This window comes from Diceros bicornis, chromosome 10 (genome assembly GCF_020826845.1).
Source record: "Diceros bicornis minor isolate mBicDic1 chromosome 10, mDicBic1.mat.cur, whole genome shotgun sequence".
In the NCBI taxonomy this organism is placed as follows: domain Eukaryota; kingdom Metazoa; phylum Chordata; class Mammalia; order Perissodactyla; family Rhinocerotidae; genus Diceros; species Diceros bicornis.
The window spans coordinates 23,951,015-23,965,171 of record NC_080749.1 but is presented as its reverse complement, the minus strand read 5'-3'; the positions used below and the strand labels follow the sequence as shown (position 1 = coordinate 23,965,171).

The following is a 14,157-nucleotide window of genomic DNA, read 5'->3' as shown; positions in this document are numbered from 1 at the left end:
TTAATAAGGTTTCTGTTTATTAATTTCCACAGTCCTTAACGACCATGCACCAGAGTCTTATGGGGTTTAGAAGGAGTTACAAGGAGTTTCAAATGGCAGTCTCTTCCTCTCCTAGCATATATGACCATAAGTTGCTTTACAACTTTAAGTGGTGACCACAAAGTGTCTCAGGACTTGAAATGGTGAGTTCTGTGTCTTTTAAGGTAGGCAGAGGAAACACTGTCTTGACATAAATGTATTGTGATTGTAAGAACTGAACTAGCTCTCATCCCCTCAGAATGGGAGACTAAGAATGGAATGTTCTGGAAACACTTTTGGGTGAACTTTTTGCTGGTGTTTTTTGGTGGAGTACAACTGGTGTAAGCTAAGTCTGTTGACTTCGGAATTCTCCAGACGTGGTAAACTAGTCAGAGAACTAGATCTACAAGTCCACAGTCTCTAATTATAAGTCTTTCCATTTTGAGAACTGGAATTTGCAAATGAAAGTATATAACTTACACCTAGGACATTTGATAGTGGGCAGGGCATGTTTCAGGCAGAAGGCTTATTTGACTTATTTGGAGTTCACAGGGCTCGATTAGGTGGAGACCGGAGTCAGGCTTAGAAACAGTATTGTCTAGGGAACTCTGGACTGGGGCACGAAATTGAACTTGAAAATTGAACTCTTCATGTTGACTAGCTGTGTGACTCTGAGCAAGTATATCACTAAACCTCAGTGTTCTTCCCTGTAAATATTATATGAACTTTAAAGTTATGCTCAGACCTAAAATTCTATGATTCTTAGTAATTTCACAAGGAGAGAGGAATATGGTCCTTTGGGTTAGAGCATATTTCAAGCAGAGGACTCCTAGGTCCCTGGATAGCTCCTGGTAATAACATTTAATATTATTGTAGATAGAACCCAGGTGATAATATTTAAAAGCAGCAACCAGCTTTTTCAAAAGAGGTACAGTCTTATTCAATTATGATTTTTCATTTTTCTGGAGTTCTCTGTCTTAAAAGGATTTTGGCCTCTTTTATGAGATTTAGTCTGTGGATTTAGGAGATAGAAATTTCCCTAAAAACTTGAGTCTATCTCAGCGTCAAACAGACTCATGCCTGATTCATCCTTGTGCCTCTCCTTTCTCTCATCACACAGCTTGTTGAAAGCCACATTGTAACAATAGTACACCTTGGGGCGCCACTCCTGTCACTCAGAAACATGATTCTGGGAGAAAGTTCATTGGTGTGTGTATTACTCAGGGTTCAGCTAGGCAAGCAGAACCAATGGGAGATCAGATAGATAGACAGACATATATACACATACGTATACACATATATATCCATCCATTCGTGTGTGTGTGTGTGTGTATACACACATACATATATACACATAAATAGATTTATTATGGGGACTTGGCCATATGCAGTTTGGGGGCTGGTTAAGCGTTTCTATAAGGCTAGTATCTCTGCATCAGATGCTGGAACTTGAAGTCCACAGGACAGGCAGTCAGGAAGACGAGATCACAAGCAGACTAGAACCAGCAATCGTGAGCTGCAGCCCCGGAACTGTGGACTGAAACCTATGTCAGCCCTCGTGAACTCTGACCTTTGTGACGAGGGTATCCCACAGAAGCCAGGGCTCTTCGGCACAGAGCCAAACACACACACCTGGCCCAGGAGGAGAGAAGGTGGAGGAGGATCCGAGGGAAGGTGCAGCGATTACAGGCCCACTTGTTGCTTCATGTCAACACAGCAGATCAACAACAACACGTGTGAGCTACAGAATGGCTGTTTCCTTCCTTCCGCCTTCCCAGTCTCTCAAGAATCTCTTTTGTGGCCTGCCTAACCTAACTTAAAAGAAAGAAGATTCTGAGAAATGTAGTTCAGCTTAGCCAAATTGACCCATTACAAAGCCAACACGGTGGGGAATATGAGGAAGTGTAAAGCGTTTTCTTGCCCCATAGAACTTAACGGCTTGCTTAAATTAGTGGAGATCTCTGTGTAAAGCACTCAGCATAATTCCTGTAAACTGCTACTTCCCTTTTCCAAGTAGCCTTATATTGTGGTGGATTTAAACCCATGTTCAGTCTTTACTGTTAGAGTCATACTGCTTATAGATGGTCACACTTCCACAAAATAAAAAAGACTGGGTCACATCACTTTTTGAGAGTTTAGTTATTAAAATGAGTGGGTCACATACCTGCTAAGTGTTGCCTCATTTGTTCATTGACCCAAAATTAAGGCTATAATTTAATAATACAATAAATTATCTTTTAATCTACTTAACTGATCTGCCAGCCTAACTAGTGGCTTTGACTCTCTCTGTCAAACATACTGACTAATCCTACAAAACACTGAGAGTGTGAGGCCATTAGATTCCTTTCTGAGCACTTTCTGAATACAGTAGAGTTGCTGCTATCGTCAGTTTTCTCTTGTACCCAACTTATTCAAGCCACCTTTAATTGTTGTTGTGATTCTGTAATTTAATTATTATTGTGAATTGATAAAAATTGATTCTGAGGAGAAACATTTTCATTTATAAAAATTTAGTTAAAAGCCTTTGAAAGATTAAATAAAGGCTAATCATTATTATTTTTTAAATTGCTGGAAAATTAGGCATGGGCAAAGCAACTGGAAAAAAGGGAAAAAAAATTTCCTAAAACTTCAGGCAGTTCTGCACCCAGATTACTTTGCAAGCGTGTTCATTTTGGGGGTACTTAAAAGAATTGACACTGGAAATCTTAGAGAAAGTGTGGTTTTTGTAAGAAATATGACCCATAACTCCCATCTTTGGGCCCATTCTCAGAGAAAAGGTCTTGGCCTTACAGTGAAAGATTGGCGTGCTTATATGTTTTGATCAAAATAAAAAATATTTATATTAAAAGTCCTAGCTAGTGCATTAAGACAAGGAAAAGAAATAAATGGTGTTCACATTAGAAAGGAATGAATAAAATTTTCTTTATTTACAGATGACGTAATTGTATAGCTAGAAAATCCTGAAGAATCAAGAACAACAAAAACTCCTGGAACTAATAAGTAGTATAGCAAAGTCTCAGGATATAAGGTTAATACACAAAAGTCAATTTCTTTGCTATATACCAACAAAGAACAATAGGAATTTGAAATTTAAAAAAAGAACGTTTGCACACCACCAAAAATAATGAAATGTTTAGGTATAAATCTAAGAAAATACATCGGGATCTATATATGAAAAGCTACAAAAACACCGATGAAGGAAAACAAGGAAGATCTAAATAAATGGAGACATATGCTATGTTCATGGATTGGAAGTCTCAATATTAAGATGTCATTTCTTCCTAACTTGATTTATAGATTCAACGCAATACCGATTAAAAACCCTAGCAAGCTATTTTGTAGATATTGACAAACTGGTCCAAAAGTTTATATGGAAAGGCAAAAAGCTAGAATAACCAACACAGAACAGAAGAAGAAAAAAGTTGGAGGACTCACACTACCCAATTTTAAGACTTACTCTTAGGCTGTAGTAATCAAGACAGTGTGGAATTGGTAAAAAGAATAGACACATAGATCAATGGAACAGAATAGAGTCCAGAAATAGACTTGCACAAATATAGTCAGCTGATCTGTGACAAAGGAGCAAAGGCAATTCAATGGAGAAAGGACAATCTCTTTAACAAGTGGTGCTGGAACAATTGGACATATATATGCAAAATATGTACCTAGATACAAACCCTACATCTTTCACAAAACTACCTCAAAATGCATCATAAACCTAAACGTAAAATGCAAAACTATAAAACTTCTAGAAGAAAACATATGAGAAAATCTAAGTGACCTTGGGTTTGTTGATAAGTTTTTAAATACAAAACCAAAAGCACAATCCGTGAAAGAAAAAATTGATAGTTTGGTCTTTATTAAATGTTAAAATTAAAAACGTCTCTGTGAAGCACTAATAGAGAATGAAAAGACAGGTCACAAACTGGAAGTAAATATTTGCTGAATACATATCAGATAAGGAACTTGTATCCAAAATATACAAAGAATTCTTAAAACTCAACAATAAAAAACAATTTAAAAACGGACAAAAGACCTGAGTCTCATCATAGAAGACATACAAATGGCAAATAAGCATATGAAAAGATGCTCAACATCATTTGTTAGGGAATTGCAAATTAAAACAGTTATGAGATACCACTACACACCAATTAAAATGCCTAAAATCCAAATAACTTTCAATACCAATTGCTGACAAGGATGTAGAGCAGCAAGAGCTCTCATTCATTGCTGATGGAAATGCAAAATAGTACAGACACTTTGGAAAACAGTTTGGCAGTTTCTTACAAAGTTAAACATAGTTTTATCATAGGATTCAGCAGTTGAGCCTCCAGGTATTTATCCAACAGATTTAAAAACCTATTTGCACACAAAAACCTGCATGCAAATGTTTATAGCACCTTTATCCATAACACCAAAAACTGGAAACACACAAGATGTGTGCAGACAGCACAAGGTGAGCAGATAAACAAACTATGGTACATCCATGTAACAGAATATTATTCAATGGTAAAAAATTTGAGTTATCAAGCTGTGAAAATGTATGGATTAATCTTAAATGCATATTACTAAGTGAAAGAAGCCAGGCTAAATGGCCACATACTTTATGATTCCAATTATATGCCAGTCTGGAAAAGGCGAAACCATAGAGGTGGTAAAAAGATCAGTGATTGCCAAGGGTTCAGGGGGCAGGGGAGGGTTTGAATGGTAAAGCACAGGAGATGTTTTAGAGCAGTGAAACTATTCTGTATGATACTGTAATGACGGATACCTGACTATGCATTTGTTAAAGCCCATACAGTTTTGCAGCACAAAGAGAAAATTATCGTCTATATAAATTAAAAAAATATATTTAGGAGGTCTAGGATTCCGGGATAGAGCGCAGAATATGACAAAACAATCTAACTGTGTTACAAATCTATGAAGAAACCTCACTGAAGAGGATGCAGAGGGGAGTTGCTGACCTAAGTAACTTTATAAATGAGTGGGGTCTGCAAAACTAAAGGCAAGATTCTATACATAAACACTGTACTCTAGTTGATAAAATTATTTCCCATAGGGGTACAGATTAACAATTCTTTTACCACTATACATCTATACTGGAATAGATCAGTTAAGGAAATGTGTGGTGAGTGGTGGGAGCTAGATTTCTCACTTTGAAATTGAAATTTACAGATAAGCAAGGAGAGGAGGCTGGAATGATCCATGTGGTAACGGATTAGAGCTGAAGACATCAGTATGAACTCATGTTTAACTTAATACAGATATAGATGGTTACACATGGGAACGTTTATAGATTTGTAGATATAGAAATATTTATAGATATAGGATAGTTAGTATACACACATGTATTTCCTTGCTTTGCCAGCTTCAAGGGCCTAGAAGCAACAACACCCCAGTAGCAATGAGCACACGTAGCAACCAGATCTTTTAGTTTCTAATACCATTTTTCAATAAAAGGGACCAGGGCTCCTTGGAGAAATGCCTGATTCTAGAACTGAGGCAAGAAATATACAACATGAGCCTGGAGCATCTTGTAGTGCCAGAGAGTAAGGAAGTGTTAAAAATAATTCTCGATGATGGGGTATGTCAAAAGGACACAAGAGCCAACTGAAAGAGCTTCCAGTGGTCAAAACTGGACAGTGTGAGAAACAAAATAAATTAGTACTGAATTATAACCCAAAGTTTAATATAAATATCTATGAGTTCTTACTGATATAAGATATTGACTTCAAAAATGGGGGAGAATAAACAAATCTCCTGTGCAGGAGAATTCCAACTGATTTATACAGATACTCCACCTTCAAGGAGGGGGACCATAACTCTCCACTTCTTAAGGTCGGGCTGCGTATAGTGACTTCCTTCCAAACAGTACTGTACGGAAAATTGAAAAAATTAATTTGTAGGGGGGAAACCTGACAAATACTACCCCAGCCAGATAATCAAAGTTAAAATCAACAGTGATGTCATGTTGATAGTATATTTCCTTGATATGATGGGATGTAAAATGACACTGTGGCTCCATAGTCTTCCTCCTAAAAACACAGTCTAGTCATGAGAAAAACATCAGACAAATCCCAGTGGAGGGACATTCCACAAAATACCTGACCAGTACTCCTAAAAACTGCTAAGGTCTTCAAAAACAAAGTCTGAGAAACTGTCACAGCCAAGAGAAGCCTAAGGAGAACTGACAACTAAATGTACTGTGCATCCTGGATGGGATCCTGGAACAGAAAAATGACATTAGGGAAAAGCTAAGGAAATCTGAACAAAGTATGGGCTTTAGTTAATAATAATGCATCAATATTGTTTTATTAGTTACAGCAAATATACCACACTGATGTAAGACGTTAAAAACAGAGGAAATCAGGTATTGGTAAACGGGACTTTGTACTATCTTCACAATTTTCTGTAAATTTAAAACTGTTCTAAAATAAAAAAGTTTCTTTAAAACAGGTTGAAGGTGTGCATGATGTATAAGGTACATGTTTCATAAAATGTCTCTTTTGAACTGGCCGAGTGCCAGGGCTAATCTCATCTGATAAGAGGTCTGCCCCTGAAACCTCTGCCATTATTCAGGACCAGCAATTCCGCTTGATACTTTACTTTTATTTTCTCATCCAGTCCCCACCACAACTCCACAGGGATAGTGTTTTTCTTCAAATTTGTGAATAAGGAGACTGATGCTGAGAGAAAATGGAGGGCTTGTCAGAATTCTATATCTAGTAAATAAGATTTGAGTGGAAAAGAAATCTTATGTGGACTTTTTCTCTTTACATTTCCTTTTCACATAGTTAGAGACAGGAGGCCTTTAAAACCATGTTGTTAGCTAGAATTAAATCATTCTTTATTGCTCTGTTCTCAAAATTTATTTTTTAATCCCTTCAGGCCTCCATTTCATAGCTTAATGTATCTTTGAGACTAAACTCAAAGTAATTTAGGCATCTCAAATATTCCTAAAGTTATCTCCCCACGATCTCAGTGATATCTGTTACTTAATTTAGAATTGAGTTTTTAGTGTTGCAGATTAAATTTAATATTTAGCATTACAATTTAAATTCAATATTCCTCATAACCTTTCAAGTAAGAATTGAAGATACCCTAGAAAGAAAAATATAGTAAAATTAATTTGAATAAAATCTAAACAGAATGAGGGGATAAATAAATACTTTAACCATAAAAGTTAATAGAGTTGTTATTATTCATCATGAAAGCTGCCACTATTTTATCTGGTGGCCAAGAAAAACAGGGAAATGTGATTAAATTATATGTCTCCTTTGAAGAGAGAAGATACCAATTTCTCAGAGAGGCAAAACTTTCCCTTGTTCCAAATTCTGAAAGAATTTATTATTTAGGGTATCTCAAGGGGGTAAAATAAAAGAACTATTCACAATAGTTTCACAGCCAATATGGTAATAAAATTTATATGGTTGTTTCTCATAAAACCTGACTAAAAGATTGAAGCCATAGTAATAAAAGGCAATTCAACACACACAGTTATTTGAGATGATATTGTAATGTAGTCCATGTATATTGTAGTATATTTCAAATTCTGATTCACTTTGAGGATATATTAGACAACCAAGAGTAGTATATGGATAGCTTCTTCCTAAAATTATCTTCTCTAAATATTATCTTTCTCATCTGGGTTTCTGTGAGTAGCTGGCCTCAGAAAGCATGGAATATTTTTGAATATGTGATCTATATTACTCCTTGATTCTTTGCACATATTTTTTTCCCAGTACCTTCTATGTCCCATGATATCCTGGTTCATTTGACAGATACCTACTCTCATGAGCATGTGTTCTAGTGGGAGAGACAGAAAACAAAGTAAATAAACCATCAGGAGACTGTCAGACAGTAAAAGTGGTGTGCAGAAAAAAAAAAACAGGGTAATGAGAAAGAGAGAGGTGGAGTCAGGGGTGAGATGAGCCAGGGGGCAAAGTTTTATAGAGAGTGGTAAGAAAAGGCCTACCTGACATGACGTTAGAGCTGAGACCAGAGTGAAATGAAGAAGCCAGACATGGGAATACCCGAGGAAAGATAATCTCTTCCCAGGAAGAGGGAACAGAAAGTGCAACGATGCCCATTTATTTCCTGTTTTATGTGTTAATGAGTTGAATAAGAACAACATTGAAATAGTAAGACATAAATTTTAAAGGAAGAATACTTAGGCTCATCCTGGTGTTATACCATTTAATGTTATCTGGTTCAGCAAGAAGCCTCCCTCTATGATGGTGGTGTTATTATAATACAGCTTTTGAAAGAGTAGTTTAGTAAAACAGGAGACTGTGTCCTTGAAAGATGTAAATAGACAGACATTTTTCTCAGAATAGTTTTCCATAAGGTGAGAAAGATTATAATGAGAATAGGCTTGCTTCTTCTAAAACAAAATGGATTAAGAGACATAAATATGCTGTTTATTAAAAATAAAATTTTTGAAAGCTGGGAATAATATTGAAATACAATATTGAAAGAACCTAACAAATTAACAGGCCTACCATTGTAAAAACTAAAATGTACAGTAATTTTAATTATACTTTTAATTTGTCTACAGGGGAATCCTCTCTGAACTAAAGGGTAAAACGAGGAAAATCACCTGTGACTGGCAATGGCAAGTCTAGATGTTTCAGAAAGAAGTAATTAAGAAAGTCTTCTTGCCTTATCTAGCAAGAGGCTTAGGACCATGGGTTTTGAAGCACACGTCCTGGAACTAGAAACCTTTACGTTATTACCCTAAGGTTGTGTCACACAGTATTCACCAAGTAGGTATATTCCCAAATTTACCACAGTTCTAAGAGCTAGTCTAGTGCCTCCCATGGGTTTATATTATATTTTTCAAAGTAACAAAGTATTTGTTAGAAAATACTTAGTGAGATAAACTCTTCATTTTACTCAGTGCAATCAACTAAGTCTTGGTTAGTTTCTTCCGTATGCTTCTTAAACAACCTAAGAATTTTTTTTCTTTCCAATTATTTTTATTATGTTCAGGGGTTGTATGTGTCTGGCCACAAAATGTTCTCACTCAATCAGGCTTGCCAGGTCCCTCAGCCGAAAGATCTGTCCTATGTCACACGATGTGAGAAGCCACGAAATAATCAATGGCAATAGAAACCACCGTTATTTAGTTTGCAATGAGGGTCTCAACACTTCTGCTCTACTCCAGCCTGTAATATTTAGATTTTTTCTTTTTTTTTGGTCGTTTTGGGTTAATGGAGCTATGCATACATCTTTTTCTTTTAATTTAATTTTTGAAGTCATATTATTGTCCAGTTGATTTGTCATTGTCCACTTGTCTGCAAGGCCTTCATAGGTAAGGATGGTGTCTTATTCGCCTTTGTGTCCCTAATATCTAAGCATAGTTCATGGCCTTGTAGCAGTGCTCAGTAAATGTTTGATGAATGAATGAATGACTAGACAGGTGAATGAGGCTCCACACTGCCGCAGCACATTTATAGCTCTGCTTGCTAGGCTAGATCTGTGATGTTGTGATATGTAGAATATAGATTTTTTTTCTTATTTCGTGAGCTTCTTTTATTTTAATATCCAAAAATGATGAATTATTTAATTCTTCATTTGTTTATGTCATTAGCTATATTTGGACTGTATATTAATGTTTAGAATTAAATTATTTGCATATATTCCAAGTTATTTTTTTTTTTTTTACTCTATGAGAGAAACTAAAAGCAGAACATGAAATGCTTCTTTTGAACATTGTAAATGGTGAACTATAAAAAGAAACATCAGAGGCTGGCTCCATGGCATAATGGTTAAGTTTGGTGTACTCCTCATCGGTGGCCTGGGTTCACAGGTTCAGGTCCTAGGCGCTGACCTACACCACTCGTCAGCCATGCTGTGCTGGGGACCCACATACAAAATAGAGGAAGATTGGCACAGATGTTAGCTAAGGGTGAATCTTCCTCAGCAAAAAAAAAGAAAAGAAAGAAAGAAACATGATTTCAATCTTCACCATGAAAAAGAATAAAATAAGAAGACCTGTATTTTGGATGCGACAAATGATTGCATTATTATTTTCCTCCTGTAGGAGCCTCATGTCACCCAAATATCACTGTGTGTTTATCACTTGTGTGTTTTCTGTTTAAGGTCAAGAGGAAAAAATGTTTAAACTGAAATGCCTTCTAATCAGTGAAATGCCTGCTATGTTATTCCCCTGTCTTTCCTGAGATTCACAGGTAATGGACTGAGTGAGTGCCCTCAGTTCCTGGTTTCAATCTGGCTTCTAAGCTTCTTTTTGAAATGAAAAAACAAAACACGCCCTTCATATAAGCAACACTCTCTGCTATTGGTTTGATTTAGATACCAGGAAGCGCTTGCACTGGTCTTAAATTAAGTTGGTGAAGGAATGTTTGCTCATTTAAATTCATCCCTTATGAGAAACTAAACTTAGACTATGGTGTTTTCATAAGAGAAATATTTCATGTCAGTCAAATTTATTATTTTGTCTTGACATTATAAACTGTATTGTTAACTATTTGTGATTTAAAATTATTGCTCTTGGGCTGGCCCAGTGGCTTAGTGGTTAAGTGCGCGCGCTCCGCTACTGGCGGCCCCGGTTCGGATCCCGGGCGCACACCGACGCACCGCTTCTCCCGTCATGCTGAGGCCACGTCCCACATACAGCAACTAGAAGGATGTGCAACTATGACATACAACTATCTACTGGGGCTTTGGGGAAAAAAAAGGAGGAGGATTGGCAATAGATGTTAGCTCAGAGCTGGTCTTCCTCAGCAAAAAGAGGAGGATTAGCACGGGTGTTAGCTCAGGGCTGATCTTCCTCATCAAAAAATAAAATAAAATAAAATTATTGCTCTTTTTTTTCCTCTGTAGTTCAAGCAGCTGTCCTCAAAACCTTGAATGTTTTTCCTGTTTTATTTTTTAAACGAAGAATTCTGCTTGGGCTAAAGAGGCAGATGAAAGACAAAATGTAGAGAAACCTCTAATTCTTGAACTTATATTAAAATCTGTGTTTTTTTTTAAATAATTTATTCTTTGACTATCTTGTATGTTCAGGATCCATTATTAGAAAATTCAAAAACATATTGATAAAGTATATAAAAGTAATTTGATGAACATAAAGGAATATGTAAAGTATTATCATTAATAATAACTTGACTAATCAAACCTGAAAATTTAGGATCGGATGAACTGATGTAAGGAATTGCAGCGTTTGGTAAGAGAAGTAGAAGTAAAAGTGAGAATTCAAAACTACTTTTCTTTCATTCTATTTTAGTATATAATCACAGAGTGCTCCTTAACCTTGCTGACCACAATGCGTAATTTTCTATTTTAAAAAAATTCCCTTCTTAGTCTGACTTCAAGTGCAATGTTTTGTATACTGACTCCTCTTATTCTTAGGTTTGCAGTAACAAGCCATCTTTGATTTCTAAAAGCAAATCCAATAGTCAGTAAGTAGAAGTGCCATTTTCACTGTTTAGATATGGCAATTTCTACTTCCTCCTGTAATAAATGCATTTTCCACAGTATATTATTGTGTGTGTGTAAATCTCAAATGCAGGCATTTTCCATTTCTAGCCCATTTCTGTCTCTTTCAGTAATACATCTTTCTAGCTGGTACATAATTTTTCTGCACCTTTTTGTTGTTTTACTGTCATTCTTGTACAACGATTGAACCGTGATGGGGAGACGGCCCAGAAAGTGTCCTCGTTGGGCAACAGGATGCCTCATTGCAGTGCTGACCTGTAGAGGATATAAATGAGGATACCGGACTAGTGTTTAATGAGCACTCACTCCCAGCACTGTGCTAAGAGCTTCACAGCAGTCCTCACAATGTCCTCTGAGATTGGTATAACTGTTTCGTTCCCGTATTACAGATGAGGAAACAGACTAGCGAGGTTAAGCAAACCTTAATGGTTCATCACCCCTCTTCCTTGCTGACACCCTGTAGTGTCACTAGCACCTAGCACAGTGCCTGGCACATAACAGCATCCATAAAACTTTGGATAGATGGATACATGAAGTAACTTACCCTGATAAATGACAAAGCTATAAAAGAATGCATGCATCTGATTCTAAACCCATTCACCTAACCTCAAAAATCATGTCAGAGAAGAGATTAAAATCATCCTAGAGAAACAAGTCCAGAAACCATGAGCCGATGATCGCAGCAAGGGGTGCCTGAGGGCGAGAGGATTAAGAGCTAGGGGAGGTGTGGAGGTAAAAACAAGTCTAAGGCAGCGTAGATGAAGGCAGTTAGCTGGAATTGGGGAAAAGAGAGTCAGTTGGTATCCGTAAATGGGTTTTATGAGAGGTTGGCATACAGTTTTGTGGTCAAGCTGAGTCGACTTGAAGAAGGGAAGGTACTTTTTCAGCCCTCCTTCTCAGGACACTGTCCCAGGAAGGATGGGCCCAGCCAGAGTTTGCCTGATTTCAGATAAAATGACCTAAAGTGTGCTGATGTGTGTCTGTGGTGAGATTTATAGCCACCTTTCTGACCCGCACTCTTCCTAGAGCTAGCCAGGGTACAGCAGGGCCTCCAACCTCACAGTGGTGCCATATTCCAGAGAGGATCTGTCAACACCACGATGGTCTCACAGCCGTGGGAGGGGCAAGGTCACAATCTGGGGCAAAGTGTACCATGTGGGGACCCCCAGCGGCCTTTGGGATTGCGTTCAGAGCTTCGGTTGGACCTTCAGTGGTCGTCTACAGTGGTCCATCCAGATAGTATCAAAGCACAGTCCCAGAGCTAGGGTATGTGCTTCTTTGACTGCTTGTCCTAATAAATCAGGCCCTCCTCAAACTCTGTGCCCAACAACAACCAGCCCCAGAACAGTCGCCATGTCAGCAAGGTTCATTAGGCATGGCCACCAATTTTCTCTCCCTGTCAGATCTCCATTAGGCTTAATAGGAATCAAATTGTCATAACCTTGTCAAGCCTGAGGATGTAGGATAAATGTGCGTGAATGTTCGTCACAGCACTGCTTATGACAGCAAATAATTAAGGACAACATAAATGTCCATCAAGAGAAGAATGCTCAGATAACTTGAGATGTATCTTCATAGTGGGGTGTTTAACCCTGGGTGGGCAGGGAATATAATGTACTTGATGAACCCCTGATTTGGGTTCGCATCTGTACATTTAAGGAGAAGCTTCTTGCAAGGTTTAAAACAAAAAGATTCCCACAAGGCCAGGCACTGCGTCTATCATATAGTCACTTGTCTTTGGTGTCTCCTGGCATGAAAATACCTTTCTTTGTAGGGAATCTACTTGGGGAAAAAAAATTAAAGGAATTATGTGGGGCCAGCCCCATGGCTTAGCAGTTGAATGTGCGCGCTCCGCTACTGGCGGCCCGGGTTCGGATCTCGGGCGCGCACCGATGCACTGCTTCTCCGGCCATGCTGAGGCGGCGTCCCACATACAGCAACTAGAAGGATGTGCAACTATGACATACAACTATCTACTGGGGCTTTGGGGAAAAAAAGGAGGAGGATTGGCAATAGATGTTAGCTCAAAGCTGGTCTTCCTCAGCAAAAAGAGGAGGATTAGCATGGATGTTAGCTCAGGGCTGATCTTCCTCACAAAAAAAAAAAATAAAAAATAAAAATAAAGGAAGTATGTGGTGGCACGGGGACCTTCTGTGGTGTAAAGACAATGCTAATACCAGAATTCCCATGTGAAATTGATGGTGGGAATTATTCAGTGATAAGGGGGTCATGGGGCTTTAAGTAAGAGAGGCCAAGGGTGAGTAGGGTGTGAGCAACAGAGAACAGTAGTCTTTTGTTGCCTTCTGATATGCTTAGTTCAACATTTTTGTTTGCAAGAGATTTTAGCTTCCTGATGATTAGAAATATCCTTACCTGTCGGGGCAGTCTTGGTCGGGCAGTCAGCTGGGCATACTGGACAGGGCTTGGTCACCAAAGCTTCCTGTTGCCCTGAGAGCTGTCACAGACTGACCCTAAACCCAGATACAGGTCGCCTTTAGTTCTCTGTGTGACTGGATCCAGGTACAATGAAGGAGCATGGAAAGACTTGGCCAATTTCTCCCCAAGGGAGGTTCATAGTTGTAGAAGTTTTATTCCCAGTTACCTGCAGGCAAAGTGAACTACCCCTTCACAGTACACAAGTGGTTCTTCTATCTAATAGCTTGTCCTTTCTTGAGG

At 38.0% G+C, this 14,157-nt stretch overlaps 1 protein-coding gene across 1 annotated transcript in view; it reads left to right on the top strand.

The window, feature by feature from the left end:
- The window catches only part of NXPH2 (neurexophilin 2), a 111,228-nt gene that overhangs the window by 28,114 nt on the left and 68,957 nt on the right, over positions 1-14,157 (top strand). The gene's annotated exons all lie outside the window — the stretch shown is intronic.